At 35.9% G+C, this 13,096-nt stretch overlaps 1 pseudogene; it reads left to right on the forward strand.

The window, feature by feature from the left end:
• Positions 1 to 11,671: 11,671 nt before the first annotated feature.
• Positions 11,672 to 12,742, forward strand: LOC102135016 (palmitoyltransferase ZDHHC20 pseudogene; annotated as a pseudogene).
• Positions 12,743 to 13,096: the final 354 nt, after the last annotated feature.

The following is a 13,096-nucleotide window of genomic DNA, read 5'->3' on the forward strand; positions in this document are numbered from 1 at the left end:
ACAAGATGAAGGAATTCAAAGGCAGTTTGATGAATACATTAATTCAAATATTGGACTTCCTTTTCATGATTTTTAAATGCATACTTACATATAATTAATTCATTTGTATCTATGAAATCACAATATTGTAAATATATTATTAAATTTTCATTTACTGTACAACTAAGTTGATTTTGAGGAGTAAGCAAAAGAGTTTCATGTACAACTGCTATAGTAGTCTCTATTTTGTAGCAATGAGGTTGGATCAGAAGATAATAAAATAGAAACAGGTGCGCCTACTAGAAAGCAGCATGACACCATGGGAAGTGTGGCTTGTTGGCAAAGAGAAAGAAGAATGTGACTTGTTGCAACAGAAAGCTCTAGAGGTAAAACTAGACAGTGTTCTTTCTATTTAATCCATGAGCTCATAAAATAGAGCTGTTGTAAATTAAATGTTAATGTTCTTATCCCAACACAAAGATTTTGCATTTGTTTGTGTTTACTATATCAGGTAACTATAACTCATCGTAGAAACAATATATGTTCACTATAAGAGCATTTGGAAAATATAATTAAGCAAAGTTAAGAAAAATAAAATCTAATCTCACCACTTGAAGATAACCATGACTGTTATACCATTTGGCCTTCCAGATTTTCTTCTATATAAATTATTTTAAAATAAATAAATGCAGACACACATATATACATATTATAGACATATAAACTGAAGCTCTACTTTATGTACATTTATTTATTATTATTATTATTATTATTATTTTAGATGGAGTCCCTCTCTGTCACCCAGGCTGGAGTGCAGTGGTATAATCTCAGCTCACTGTAACCTCCACCTCCCGGATTCAGGCGATTCTCCTGCCTCAGCCTCCTGAGTAGATGGGACTACAGGCATGTGCCCCACACCCGGCAAATTTTTGTATATTTAGTAAAGACGGGCTTTCACCATCTTGACCAGGCTGGTTTCAAACTCCTGACTTTTGGTAATCTGCCTGCTTTGGCCTCCCAAATTGCTGGGATTATAGGCATGAGCCATTGCGCCCGGTCTTTATATACATTTAACTGAGGTAAAGTCAACTGCACATACCCAGTAAAAATGTTAAATGTACCAAAACAAAAATTAAAATAGAGACAGGAATCTATCCCCATTTATCACTAAAATAGCATATGCTTCAGATTGAGTATGTGCTTGGTGATAACAGTCTACTAGTCTTTAAGGGTCACTATCTCTTTGTCCCCATACCTTGCTTATGAAAATGTGTATGTTTGTGTGTGTATGTGTGTGTGTGTGTGTGTGCGTATTTTCTTTTTGAACTCCCACTATCCAAACTTAAAAAAAAAAGATGTGTTTCACATGAATTCTTCAATCTTTAAACTCTTACTGTTTGATATTCAAAACACAGCAACCAAGTAGAGTTGGATAATTTGGCTTCCCTCAAACTCACTATCCAGACTCACTCTCTGAATTCTTCATATCCAAAAGCAGAAACCAAATAGATGTGAATGGTGAGGGATACTTCCTATTTTTAATAAATAGGATAAAATTATTTTATAGCTTGCTTTTTTTCTGCATGTCACACTATTAATTTATTTCTGTTGGTAAATAATTTTATAACATGATTTAAAAATAGCTGCCTAATATAATCTATTTATATTAGATTATATTTAAAATACATTAAATATATTTAAAATATATTATATTTAAAATATATTAAATATATTTAAAATATATTATATTTAAAATATATTAAAATAGGTTCACTATTGTTGGATGCTTTTGTTTATTCTAGTCTATTCATAACTGTGTTGTCATAAAATTCCTGCATAATCATTCATGGAATAAACTTCCCATATCAGTTTTGAACCTAGTTATTTCTCTGATGGGTTTCCAACCAGGTAGGTAGTTATATGTCAGAGGGTTGCCACGATTCAAACAACTGAAAACCAGTACATTCCCCTATTTCCCTATTACATGATATTTGGATGTATTAACACAAATGTATTCCTGGAAAAGTAAACTGTGAGAGTAGTACTTATTTCCTCTTGGGAGGGCACAAGGCTTCAAGAAAGACCTTAGGTTTTGGCATCCAGCAGCTTTAAGAAGCCCTTGTTTTAGCCTTATTATTTGTCAAATAATCTTAGGCAAGTTATTTAAACTTTTATCCTTCAATTTCATCATCTGTACAAAAGGTATAAAATAAAATCTGTGTCACAGAATTTTTGAGAAGACTAAATGAAACAAATTATAAAGATGGCTGATTTGTTTTTACCGCTACTGTTATTGATGTCATGGTTATTAAGAGCCTTCTTAAAGCTTGTTTTTATTTATTTCCATAATTACTATATATTTTTGAGATATCAGACTCCTCTTGCTTCTCTTACCTTAACATAAACTTACCATTATTTAATGCATTGTCTTTTAAAAATATTTGTTCATAGTGACAAATCTGTTTTTCACTTTTTCTTTTTCTTTTCTTTTTTTTTTTATTTTTTTATTTTTAGTTTTTCAAGACAGTGTCTCTGTTGCCTAGGCCTTATGCAGTGATTTAATCACGGATCACTGCAGCTTCAACCTTCCAGGCTCAAGTGATTCTCCACCTCCACCTTCTGAGTAGCTGGAACTACAGGTGCATGGCGCCATACCTAATTTTTCATTTTTTGTAGAGATGGGATGTTGCTACGTTGCCCAAGCTGGTCTCAAACTCCAGGCCTCAAGCGATCCTCCCATTTTGGTCTCACAAAGTGCTAAGATTACAGGCGTGATCACCACACCTAGCCCTGTTTTTCTTCATGTTACCCATAAGCACAAACCGAAATATATATATGTACATACATACATGAAGTAATGTTAATTTTATACCTGGTATCAGATTCTATGTTTTCTTTATTTTTAAAGACAAGTCATAACTCATTAAATTAATTTTGGACTCACAATTTGAAAAACACTGATCTAGTAAACAGAGGTAGAGCTAGGTAGAACAGAGTTCAATTTATGGAATATGGTTGTATCTCTAGCCTAATCAGAAGTCACTTGTTAAGAAAAGGAGGATAATTTCAAGTCATTTTTAGTAAGTAAAAAATAAAAGTCAATTAAATTACAGAAAGTTAGTAAGAGTTCCTGGGCTATGGAGTCACAAAAAATAAGGCTGAAATTTTAGCATAGCCATTCTAAATCCATAAACTTGAAAAAAATTCATTAACTTTTCAAGCCTCACTTTCTTCATCTATAAATCATATGTTAGAGGCAATAATGGAGTGGCTAAAAGTGTAAATTATTTTTGGGCAATTCTGGTATGTTATCTGTATTTTAAAAAATTGTATTTTTAAAAAATTTCTAGTTGACACATAGTTGTACATATTTATTGTATATACAGTGATTTTTCAATACATGTATATGCAATGTGTAATGATCAATTCGGGGTAATCAGTGTATCTATCTTTCAAAAATTTATTTTTTTGTGTTGGAAATATTCAAAATTCTCTCTTCTAACTATTTGAAAATATACAATAAATTATTGTTAACTATAGTCACCTTATTATGCTGTAGGACACTAGCACTTAATCCTCTTCAGTGTAACTTATTTCCTTTAGCCAGCATATGTCTATTCTCCCTGCCACATCCCCTGTTCAGCTTCTAGTAACCACCATCCTACTCTCTACTTCTAAGCGATTAATTTTTTGAAATTCCACATACGAGTGAATACATGTAGCATTTTTCTTCTTGTGCCTGGTTTATTTTGCTTAACATAATGCCCACCAAGCTCATTCCATGTCACCACAAATTACAAGATGTCTTTCTTTTTATAACTGGATATTATTCCATTGTGTATGTATACCACATTTTTAAAATTGATTTATCTGTTGATGGACACTTAAGTTGATTGAATGTCTTGGCTGTTGTGAATGGTGCTGCAATACTCATGGAAGTACATATATCGCTTTAATATACTGATTTCCCTTCATTTGTGTATATATCCAGTAGTCAGATGATTTTCTAATCTATGTTTAGTTTTTTAAGAAACCTCCATACTGTTTCCACATGGTTGTGCAAATTTACATTCTTCCCAATAGTGTATAAGAGTTCCCTTTTCTCTGCATTATTCGCAGCATTTTTGAGGGGCGGGGGGTCGGTCTTTTAGATAATAGCTATTTTAACTGGGGAGATATGATAGCTCACTGTTGTTATGATTTGATTTGCATTTCCCTGATGATTAGTGATATTTACAACGTTTTATTATACTTGTTGGCTATTTATACAATTTCATTGAGAAATATTTATTCATATTATTTGCCCATTTTTAGTTGCATTATTTGTGTGTGTGTGTGTGTGTGTGTGTTTTTTCCCCCTGTTGAGATATTTAAGTTCCTTGTATATTCAGGATATTAATCCCTCATCAAATGAATAGTTTGCAAATATTTTCCCTCATTTTGCATATTGTCTCTGATGATTGTTTCCTTTGCTACACAGAGACTTTTTAGTTTGATATAATCACATTTTCATACTTTGATTTTTGTTGCCTATGCATTTGAGGTCTTATCCATGAAATCATTTGAGGTCTCATCCACGAAATATTTTCCCACACCAATATCCTGAGGCATTTCTCCCATATTTTCTTCTAGAACTTCTATAGTTTTAGGTCTTACATTTAAGTCTTTAATTCATTTTTATTTGATATAATTTTTCCCTCTTTCCTTGAGAGAAGGGATCTAGTTTTATTCTTCTACATATGGATATCCAGTCCTCCTAGCATCATTTTTTGAAAAGATTATCCTTTCTTCACTGTGTGTTCTTGGTGCCTTTGCCAAAAATCAGTTAGCTGTAAATACGTGAATTTATTTCTGGGTTCTCTATTCTGTTCCTTTGATCTATATGTTTTTGTTTATGCCAGTACCATGCATACTGTTTTATTTACTATATAGTTTTATAATGTATTTAAAAGTCAGGTATTGTGATCACTAGACACATCTAGTGTCTAGTGACACTTTTGTTTAGAATTGTTTTGAGGATTTGAAGTGTTTTATGGTTTCATACAAATTTCATGACTTATTTTCTTACTTCTGTGAAAAATGTCATTGGTATTTTGAAAGGGATTGGCTTCAATCTACAGATCACTTGGGTAATAAGGTCATTTTAATAATCTTAATTTTTCCAAATCATGAACAAGAGATCACTCTGTGTTTTGTGTGTATTCTTTTCAATTTTCTGCATGAATGTTTTATAATGTTTATTGTAGAGATCTTTAACTTCCTAGGTTAAATTTATTTCTGAGTATTTTTTGCAGCTATTGTAAATTGGATTGCTTTTTTGATTTCTTTCCTGATATTTTGTTATTGATGTACAGAAATTCTCCTGATTTTCTATGTTGATTTTGTGTCCTCAACTTTACTGAACTCATTTATCCGTTCTAGGAATTTTTTGGTAGAATTTTTAGGTTTTTCTGTACAAAAGAACAAGTCCGCTGGAAACAGGGACAATTTGACTGCCTCTTTTTAAATTTAAACACTATTTATTTCTCTTCCCTAATTACTCTAGGACTTTGAATACTATGTTGACTAAGAGTGATGAAAATGAGAATTCTTTGGGTTTTCCAGTTTTAGAGGAAAAGCTTTCAACTTTTCCCCATTAAGGATGATAGCTATGGGTTTGCCATGTATTGTAATATTTATGAGATTCATTCCTTCTATGCCTAATTTGTCGAGTGTTTTTATTATAAAAGGATGCTGAATTTTATCAAATGCTTTTTCCATGTCTATTGAGTTGATCATATGGTTTTTCTTCTTTATTCTTTTGATGTTATGTTTTTTGTGTATTGATTTGCATATGTTAAACCATTCTTGCATCCCTGGGATAATTCAAACTTGATTATGATATATAATCCTTTTGATGTGGTGTTGGATTTAGATTTCTAGTACTTTGTGGAGGATATTTGAATCATGTTTATTGGGGATGTTAGCCTATAGCTTCCTTATTTTTGTTCTTATCTGGTTTTGTTATCAGGGTTATAGTAGCCTCCCAGAATGAGTTCAGAAGAATTTCCTCCCCTTCATATTTTAGAATAGTTTGAGAATAGTTTCTAATTATTATTTAAAAGTTTTATAGAGAAATGCAAGTCAAAACCACAGTGAGATACCATCTCATGCCAGTCAAAATGGCTAATATTAAAAAGTAAAAAAATAACAGATACTGGCCGTTGTAGACAAAAGGAAATACTTGTACACTACGAATGGGAATGTAAACCAGTTCAGCCACTGTGAAATCAATTTAATTTCTCAAAGAACATAAAACAGAACTACCATTCAACTCAACGTATCATTGCTGGGTATATACTCAAAGGAATATAAATAATTCTACCACAAAAATGCATGTGCTCATATATTTATCACAGTACTGTTCACAATAGAAAAGACATGAAATCAACCTAGATGCCCATCAACAGTGGACTGGATAAATAAAATGTGATACATATACACCACGGAATAGTATGCAGTCATACAAAAGAATTAAATCTTGTTCTGTGCAGCAACATAGATGAAGCTTGAGGTCATTATCTTAAGTGAATTAATGCAGGAACAGAAAACCAAATACCATATGTTCTCTCTTATAAGTGGGAGATAAACACTGAGTACACATGGACACAAAGTAAGTAGCAACAGACACGGGCCCTACTTGAATGTGGAGGGTGGGAGGAGGGTGAGAACCAAAAAAAAAAAAACAAAAAAACAAAAAAAAAAACAAAAAAAACCAAACTAAATATTGAGTACTATGCTCATTACCTGGTGAAAAATATAATCTGTACACTAAACACCTACAACACACAATTTACCCATGTAAGAAAAGAAGCCTACACATGTACCCTCTGAACCTAAAATAAAAGCTGAACAAAGTATATTTGTAGATAAACATAGAGATGATTGTGGTCATACACACAAGTATATGTAGACTACTAGCTCTTTCGACTGAGATAGCCTAAAAGTAGGGACATGCCAGGAACAATGAGCATATTTTGTACCTAGATGGTAGTTTTTGAAGAAAAGAATCAAAGACTCTTTTTATTAATGTTTGATTCTAAGGCTGAGGAAGGAACATACATTATGACCCGTAAAATAAGAAACATTAAAAAACACAGACAAGAGGCAACTGGAAAGAGATTCTTATCCAAGGCTAAATAATCTGATCAACAAATTAAATAGCTAGAGTATTGGCTTATAACAAAAATAACAAAATAAACATCTATAATTTCTCCTGTTGTAAACAAATAATGGATTAAATAAGTGTGAGTAAAAAGAAAGATTTCTTTTCAGAAGATTTCCAAATAATAAATGTATAAACAATTAGAGAAAGAGAAATACCATCAGAACACCACAGTAACAACTGTTGTAGCCAATTCCAGTGATTTTGTGGAATGGTGAGTAAAATGTTAAGACACAAAATACGTGCATAGCCTCAAAACATCTCACCAAAAGTAATTCTAATTAGTATAGTGGTTTTAACATCTGCCTCCAAATTATTTGATAATTCTCCCTTCAGGAGGTGGAGATTAGTTTATTTCCCTTAAGTGTGATTTGAATTTATTAACTTGCTTCCCATAAAGTAAGTATGGGAATGGAAAATAGTGACTATGTAATGGCACACCTCACCTTAACTAGTAGATCAAGGTTAATGTCACCATGTTTAAGTCATAGTAACAGCATGTTGACATTACATATGATGTGATGAAATCACCTATGGTACTCTTCCTCAAATCCATAACCCCGATATACATTAAATAAACACAAATCAATGGGCAATGTACAAAATATCTGGACAGGGGCAGAAATCTTCAGAAGATTCAAGGTCATAACAACAATAAAAGGGGATAAAAAACTGTCACAGATTGGAGGTGACTGAGATGGCATGTCAGTAAAATGCAAAGTAGTGTCCTAGATTTGATCCTCAAATTGAATAAACTCCAGTAAAAAGTGTGGGGATATCCAAATGCTGCCCGTACTTTGATGTTCTTTGATTATACAAGGTGTTAACATCAAGGGAAGCTGGGTAAAGTGTACAGAAAATTCTGCATTACATTTTTATGTCTTCTATAAATCAAAAATTATTTCAAAGAAAGTAATTTAAAACAGCATGTATACATGTGCTTTTTTGAGCTAAATTACACCAAGTTCACACTTTTGCATACTTAAATTGATAATTCAAGAGTCAGCACGCATTGAAATTTACAAAAATGACTTTTCATTAGATTTTAAATATACTTTGATTTTCCTTATTTAAATAAAAATTTTCTGCAATGCAAAAAGACATTTCCTTTAATAGTACTATTTTAATTTTTAGACTAAGGTGTATCAAGCAGAAAATCTTTATCACAGAAAATCATGGGATGATTCCTAATACTACCTGGAATAATCAGACTTTGCACCAATGTTTTATATTTACACAATAATACAAATTACTGCAGAGGGCAGACTTTTTTTATTTTGAAGAGCAGAACCTTCACCTTTGAAGAAATGCAGAAAGAGATGACAATGAAAGGTGGTTTCTGAAATCCCTTCTATCAAGATATTGTATAATACACCTTCTAAAATGAAACATTTCTGAGAGTAAAAGGGAAAATTGACACAGGAGTCTTTCAGTGCCGCTTCACCAGTCAGAAATCTCCGCAGCCAGCACCTCTGCCTGGGCATTGCTGGGCTCTGGGCTTGCCACTGGGCTCACTCCACCCACCTGGCCTCGTGGACTGCACTCCGCTTGCGCCTGGCCCTGATCCTGCACTCACATGTAACCCACATTCAGCCCACGGCTGAACCTGGCATGCTGCGACCTGCTTCCACCTTGAGCGGTGGAGGCTGATTGAGCGGAATGTGGTGGCACCTGAAACCTTGGAGATGTCAGCAACTATGGAACCCCAAGAGGTGTTATGGATCCCACTTGGGGAGTCTTAAGGCCTGAGCCCTCAAGGACTGTTGCAGCTCTCCTCCTTCCTGCCACCTGCAGTGTGGGTAATGGTGGGGGCATGTTACAGTTCGTTTGTGTTACAGCTCATGTTTGTTCCCACTGCCTGCAGCACAGTGAATAGGGGCATGTTGTAGCTCTGGCTTAGAGAGTCCCCAGGTCTGGGCTCACAAAGGGGTCACAACTTTTCACGCCCATAGTCCAGTGAACGAGAGCATGTGGTACCCAGAGGCTTTTACTCCCCCAGTGCTCAGTGAGTGTGAAGAAGGGTTAAGGTGTTACAGCTTCTTTTGCAACTGCCATTGAGTGGGTTTCAGGCTCTTGTGTCCAAGAAGAATGAACTATGCGGACACCAGAGAGTGAGCAAGGAGACAAAGAATTTTATTGAGTGACAAAAACGCTCTCCACAATAAGAGGAGACCCTAACTGGTTAGCCGTCTCTGTGAGAGGGGGATTGAAAGCAGGAAGCTCCACGTGGGGCTGAGTCCAGGGGTTTTTATGTGCTCAGAATGGGGGCGAGGCTGCTGATTGGTCCATAAGCATTCCTAGATAAAGCACCATTTGATGGGCTAAAAGGCATCAACGAAGTTTTCACTCCGGGCATGCACTCTACCTGGAACTGGTAGCTCAGTTTTCAGGCTTTAAATTGTCTTTGGTTTGAAGGTCTGGTTTCAAGAGGACCCACCCCTATCAGCCTAGAAATTTGTCTCCTGCCATTATCAAAACTATCAATTATATAAACATCAGGCATAAAGCTAAAGTATCTCAGGCAGACTAGTAAATATATCTCACAATTTTCATAACAGAACATAATTTTTAATTGCTTGCTTTCTCTAATCTGATCTAGAAGATAATGCAACCCCAAGTAAACTTTTGAATTATTAGGTATATATATTCTGTTTTATATGTCTATTTCACAGAACATTAGACTCAACACATATAACGTTTTATAGATATTAATATAATATGAATACATATATTTCTATATACACTATATACAACCATCTGATCTTTGGCAAACTTGACAAAAACAATAAATGGGGAAAGGATTCCCTATTTAATAAATGGTGCTGGGAAAACTGACTAGCCATATGTAGAAAGCCGAAACTGGATCCCTTCCTTATACTTTATACAAAAATTAATTCAAGATGGATTAAAGACTTAAATGTCAGACCGAAAAGCATAAAAACCCTAGAAGAAAACCTAGGCAATACCATTCAGGGCATAGGCATGGGCAAGGACTTCATGACTAAAACACCAAAAGCAACGGCAACAAAAGCCAAAATTGGCAAATGGGATCTAACTAAACTAAAGAGTTTCTGCACAACAAAAGAAACTACCATCAGAGTGAACAGGCAACCTACAGAATGGGAGAAAATTTTTGCAATTTACTCATCTGACAAAGGGCTAATATCCAGAATCTACAAAGAACTTAAACAAATTTACAAGAAAAAATCAAACAACCCCATCAAAAAGTGGGCAAATGATATGAATGGACACTTCTCAAAAGAAGACATTTATGCAGCCGACAGACACATGAAAAAATGCTCATCATCACTGGCCATCAGAGAAATGCAAATCAAAACCACAGTGAGATACCATCTTACACCAGTTAGAATGGCGATCATTAAAAAGTCAGGAAACAACAAGTACTGGAGAGGATGTGGAGAAACAGGAACACTTTTACACTGTTGGGGGGATTGTAAACTAGTTCAACCATTGTGGAAGACAGTGTGGCGATTCCTCAAGGATCTAGAACTATAAATATCATTTGACCCAGCCATCCCATTACTGGGCATATACCCAAAGGATTTCAAATCATGCTGCTATAAAGACACATGCACACATACGTTTATTGCGGCACTATTCACAATAGCAAAGACTTGGAACCAACCCAGATGTCCATCAATGATAGACTGGATTAAGAAAATGTGGCACATACACACCATGGAATACTATGCAACCATAAAAAAGGATGAATTCATGTCCTTTGTAGGGACATGGATGCAGCTGGTAACCATCATTCTGAGAAAACTGTGGCAAGGACAGAAAACCAAACACCGCATGTTCTCATTCATAGGTGGGAACTGAACAATGACAACACTTGTTAACAGGGTGGGGAACATCACACATTGGGGCCTGTCATGGGGTGGGAGTGGGTGGGGGGATAGCATTAGGAGATATACCTAATGTAAATGACGAGTTAAGGGGTACAGCACAGCAACATGGCACATGCATACATATATAACAAACCTGCACTTGTGCAAATGTACCCTAGAACTTAAAGTATAATAATAATAATAAAAGAACTGACATTCTCACCAGTTTGATACTTTCAGGTACATAACAAAGGTGCAGAATACAATAATGTAATTTTTATTTTAAAAAGAAAATTGTTGCCCCCTGAGGGTGCGGAGACCAGGCGCTGCTTGAGGCCCAGAGCAGTTGGCCCAGGGCTAGCGGTCCAGGGTGGGCGGTTGGGGACTGACGCGTGGGGAGGGGGGCGGCGGTATGTGGGGAGGGGGGCGGTGGTATGTGGGGTCGGGGCAGGACCTGGCCCGGCGCCTGGAGGGGAGGAGGCTCGGTGGCTCCTAGGACTTCTGCTCCCAGAATCCCTGCCTCGGAGGCAGGGTAGCTGGGCCAGGAGCAGCCCAGAGCATTTGAGTTGCCGCCCCGCCAGGACTCCTACGCTCCCCAGAACTATGGGATGCGGGGCTCTGCAGCCGCCAGACAAACATGGCGCCCTGGACGCTCTCTGGCTGCTGCCAATGCATCATGGGCTGGGTGCCGGTGCTCTTCCTCACCTTCATGGTCATTTGGTCCCACTACGCGTTCGTGGTGGAGCTATGCTTGTTTACTATTTTTGAAGATGAAGAAAATGGAAAGACCGTGTTTTCCCTTGTGGCTTTCCATCTGTTCTTTGTTATGTTTGTATGGTACTAATGGATGACAATCTTCGTATCTCCTGCTTCCCCCTCCGAAGAGTTCTACTTGTCCAATTCTGAAAAGGAACGCTATGGAAAAGAATTCAGCCAAGAAAGACAACAAGAAATTTTGAGAAGAGCAGCAAGAGCTTTACCTATCTACACCACGTCAGTTTCAAAAACTATCAGATACTGTGAAAAATGTCAGCTGATTAAACCTGATCGGGCTCATCACTGCTCAGCATGTGACTCATGTATTCTTAAGATGGATCATTACTGTCTTTGGGTGAATAACTGTGCTGGATTTTCTAATTACAAATTATTCCTGCTGTTTTTATTGTATTCTCTATTATATTGCCTTTTCATGGCTGCAACAGTTTTAGAGTACTTCATAAAATTTTGGAGGAATGAACTGACAGATCCACGTGCAAAATTCCACGTCCTTTTTCTTTTCTTTGTGTCTGCAATGTTCTTCATCAGCGTCCTCTCACTTTTCAGCTACCACTGCTGGCTAGTTGGAAAAAAATAGAACAATAATAGAATCATTCTGTGCACCCACATTTTCATATGGACCTAATGTAAATGGTTTCTCTCTTGGATACAATAAAAATTGGAGGCAAGTCTTTGGTGATGAAAAGAAATATTGGCTACTTCCAATATTTTCAAGGCTGGCTGATGGTTGCAGTTTCCAACTTGCCTTATGTGGGTGGATCCAGAACAAGCTTCTGTTACAAACCAGAAAGAGTATGCCAGAAGTGGCTCAAATCAGCCTTTTCCTTTCAAACAGCTTAGTGAATCCAAAAACCTCTTGTTGGACAGTGAATTTTTCACTCAGTGGCTAGAGAATGGAGCTGAAGAAGGCATTGTCATACCAGGTGTATGAAAACATTATAGACTGATATTTTCAATTTCATTTGCAAGAAAATGATGAATGGAATGAAATAATTGAAGTATAAGAGAAGTTATATTTTTTAAAAAACTAAACCTTTGTACAGTTCCTGGGATCCACAGAAGCACTACTCCAGAGCAAGACGATGCCTTAATCTTAAGTGCCAATTTGTGCAGCATTGACTTACAGCTACAAAAGTGACTTAATGTTATTCTGGAAGAAATACTTACCTGTTATGAGATGCTAGAGTAATGAGCTATCATCACATTTTAACATGTATATGTATTTTTTGATACCTGAATTACATTATTAGAATTGTGAGTATCCATGTAAATTTTCACTCCAAAA

Source organism: Macaca fascicularis, chromosome 17 (assembly GCF_037993035.2).
Source record: "Macaca fascicularis isolate 582-1 chromosome 17, T2T-MFA8v1.1".
NCBI classification, from domain to species: domain Eukaryota; kingdom Metazoa; phylum Chordata; class Mammalia; order Primates; family Cercopithecidae; genus Macaca; species Macaca fascicularis.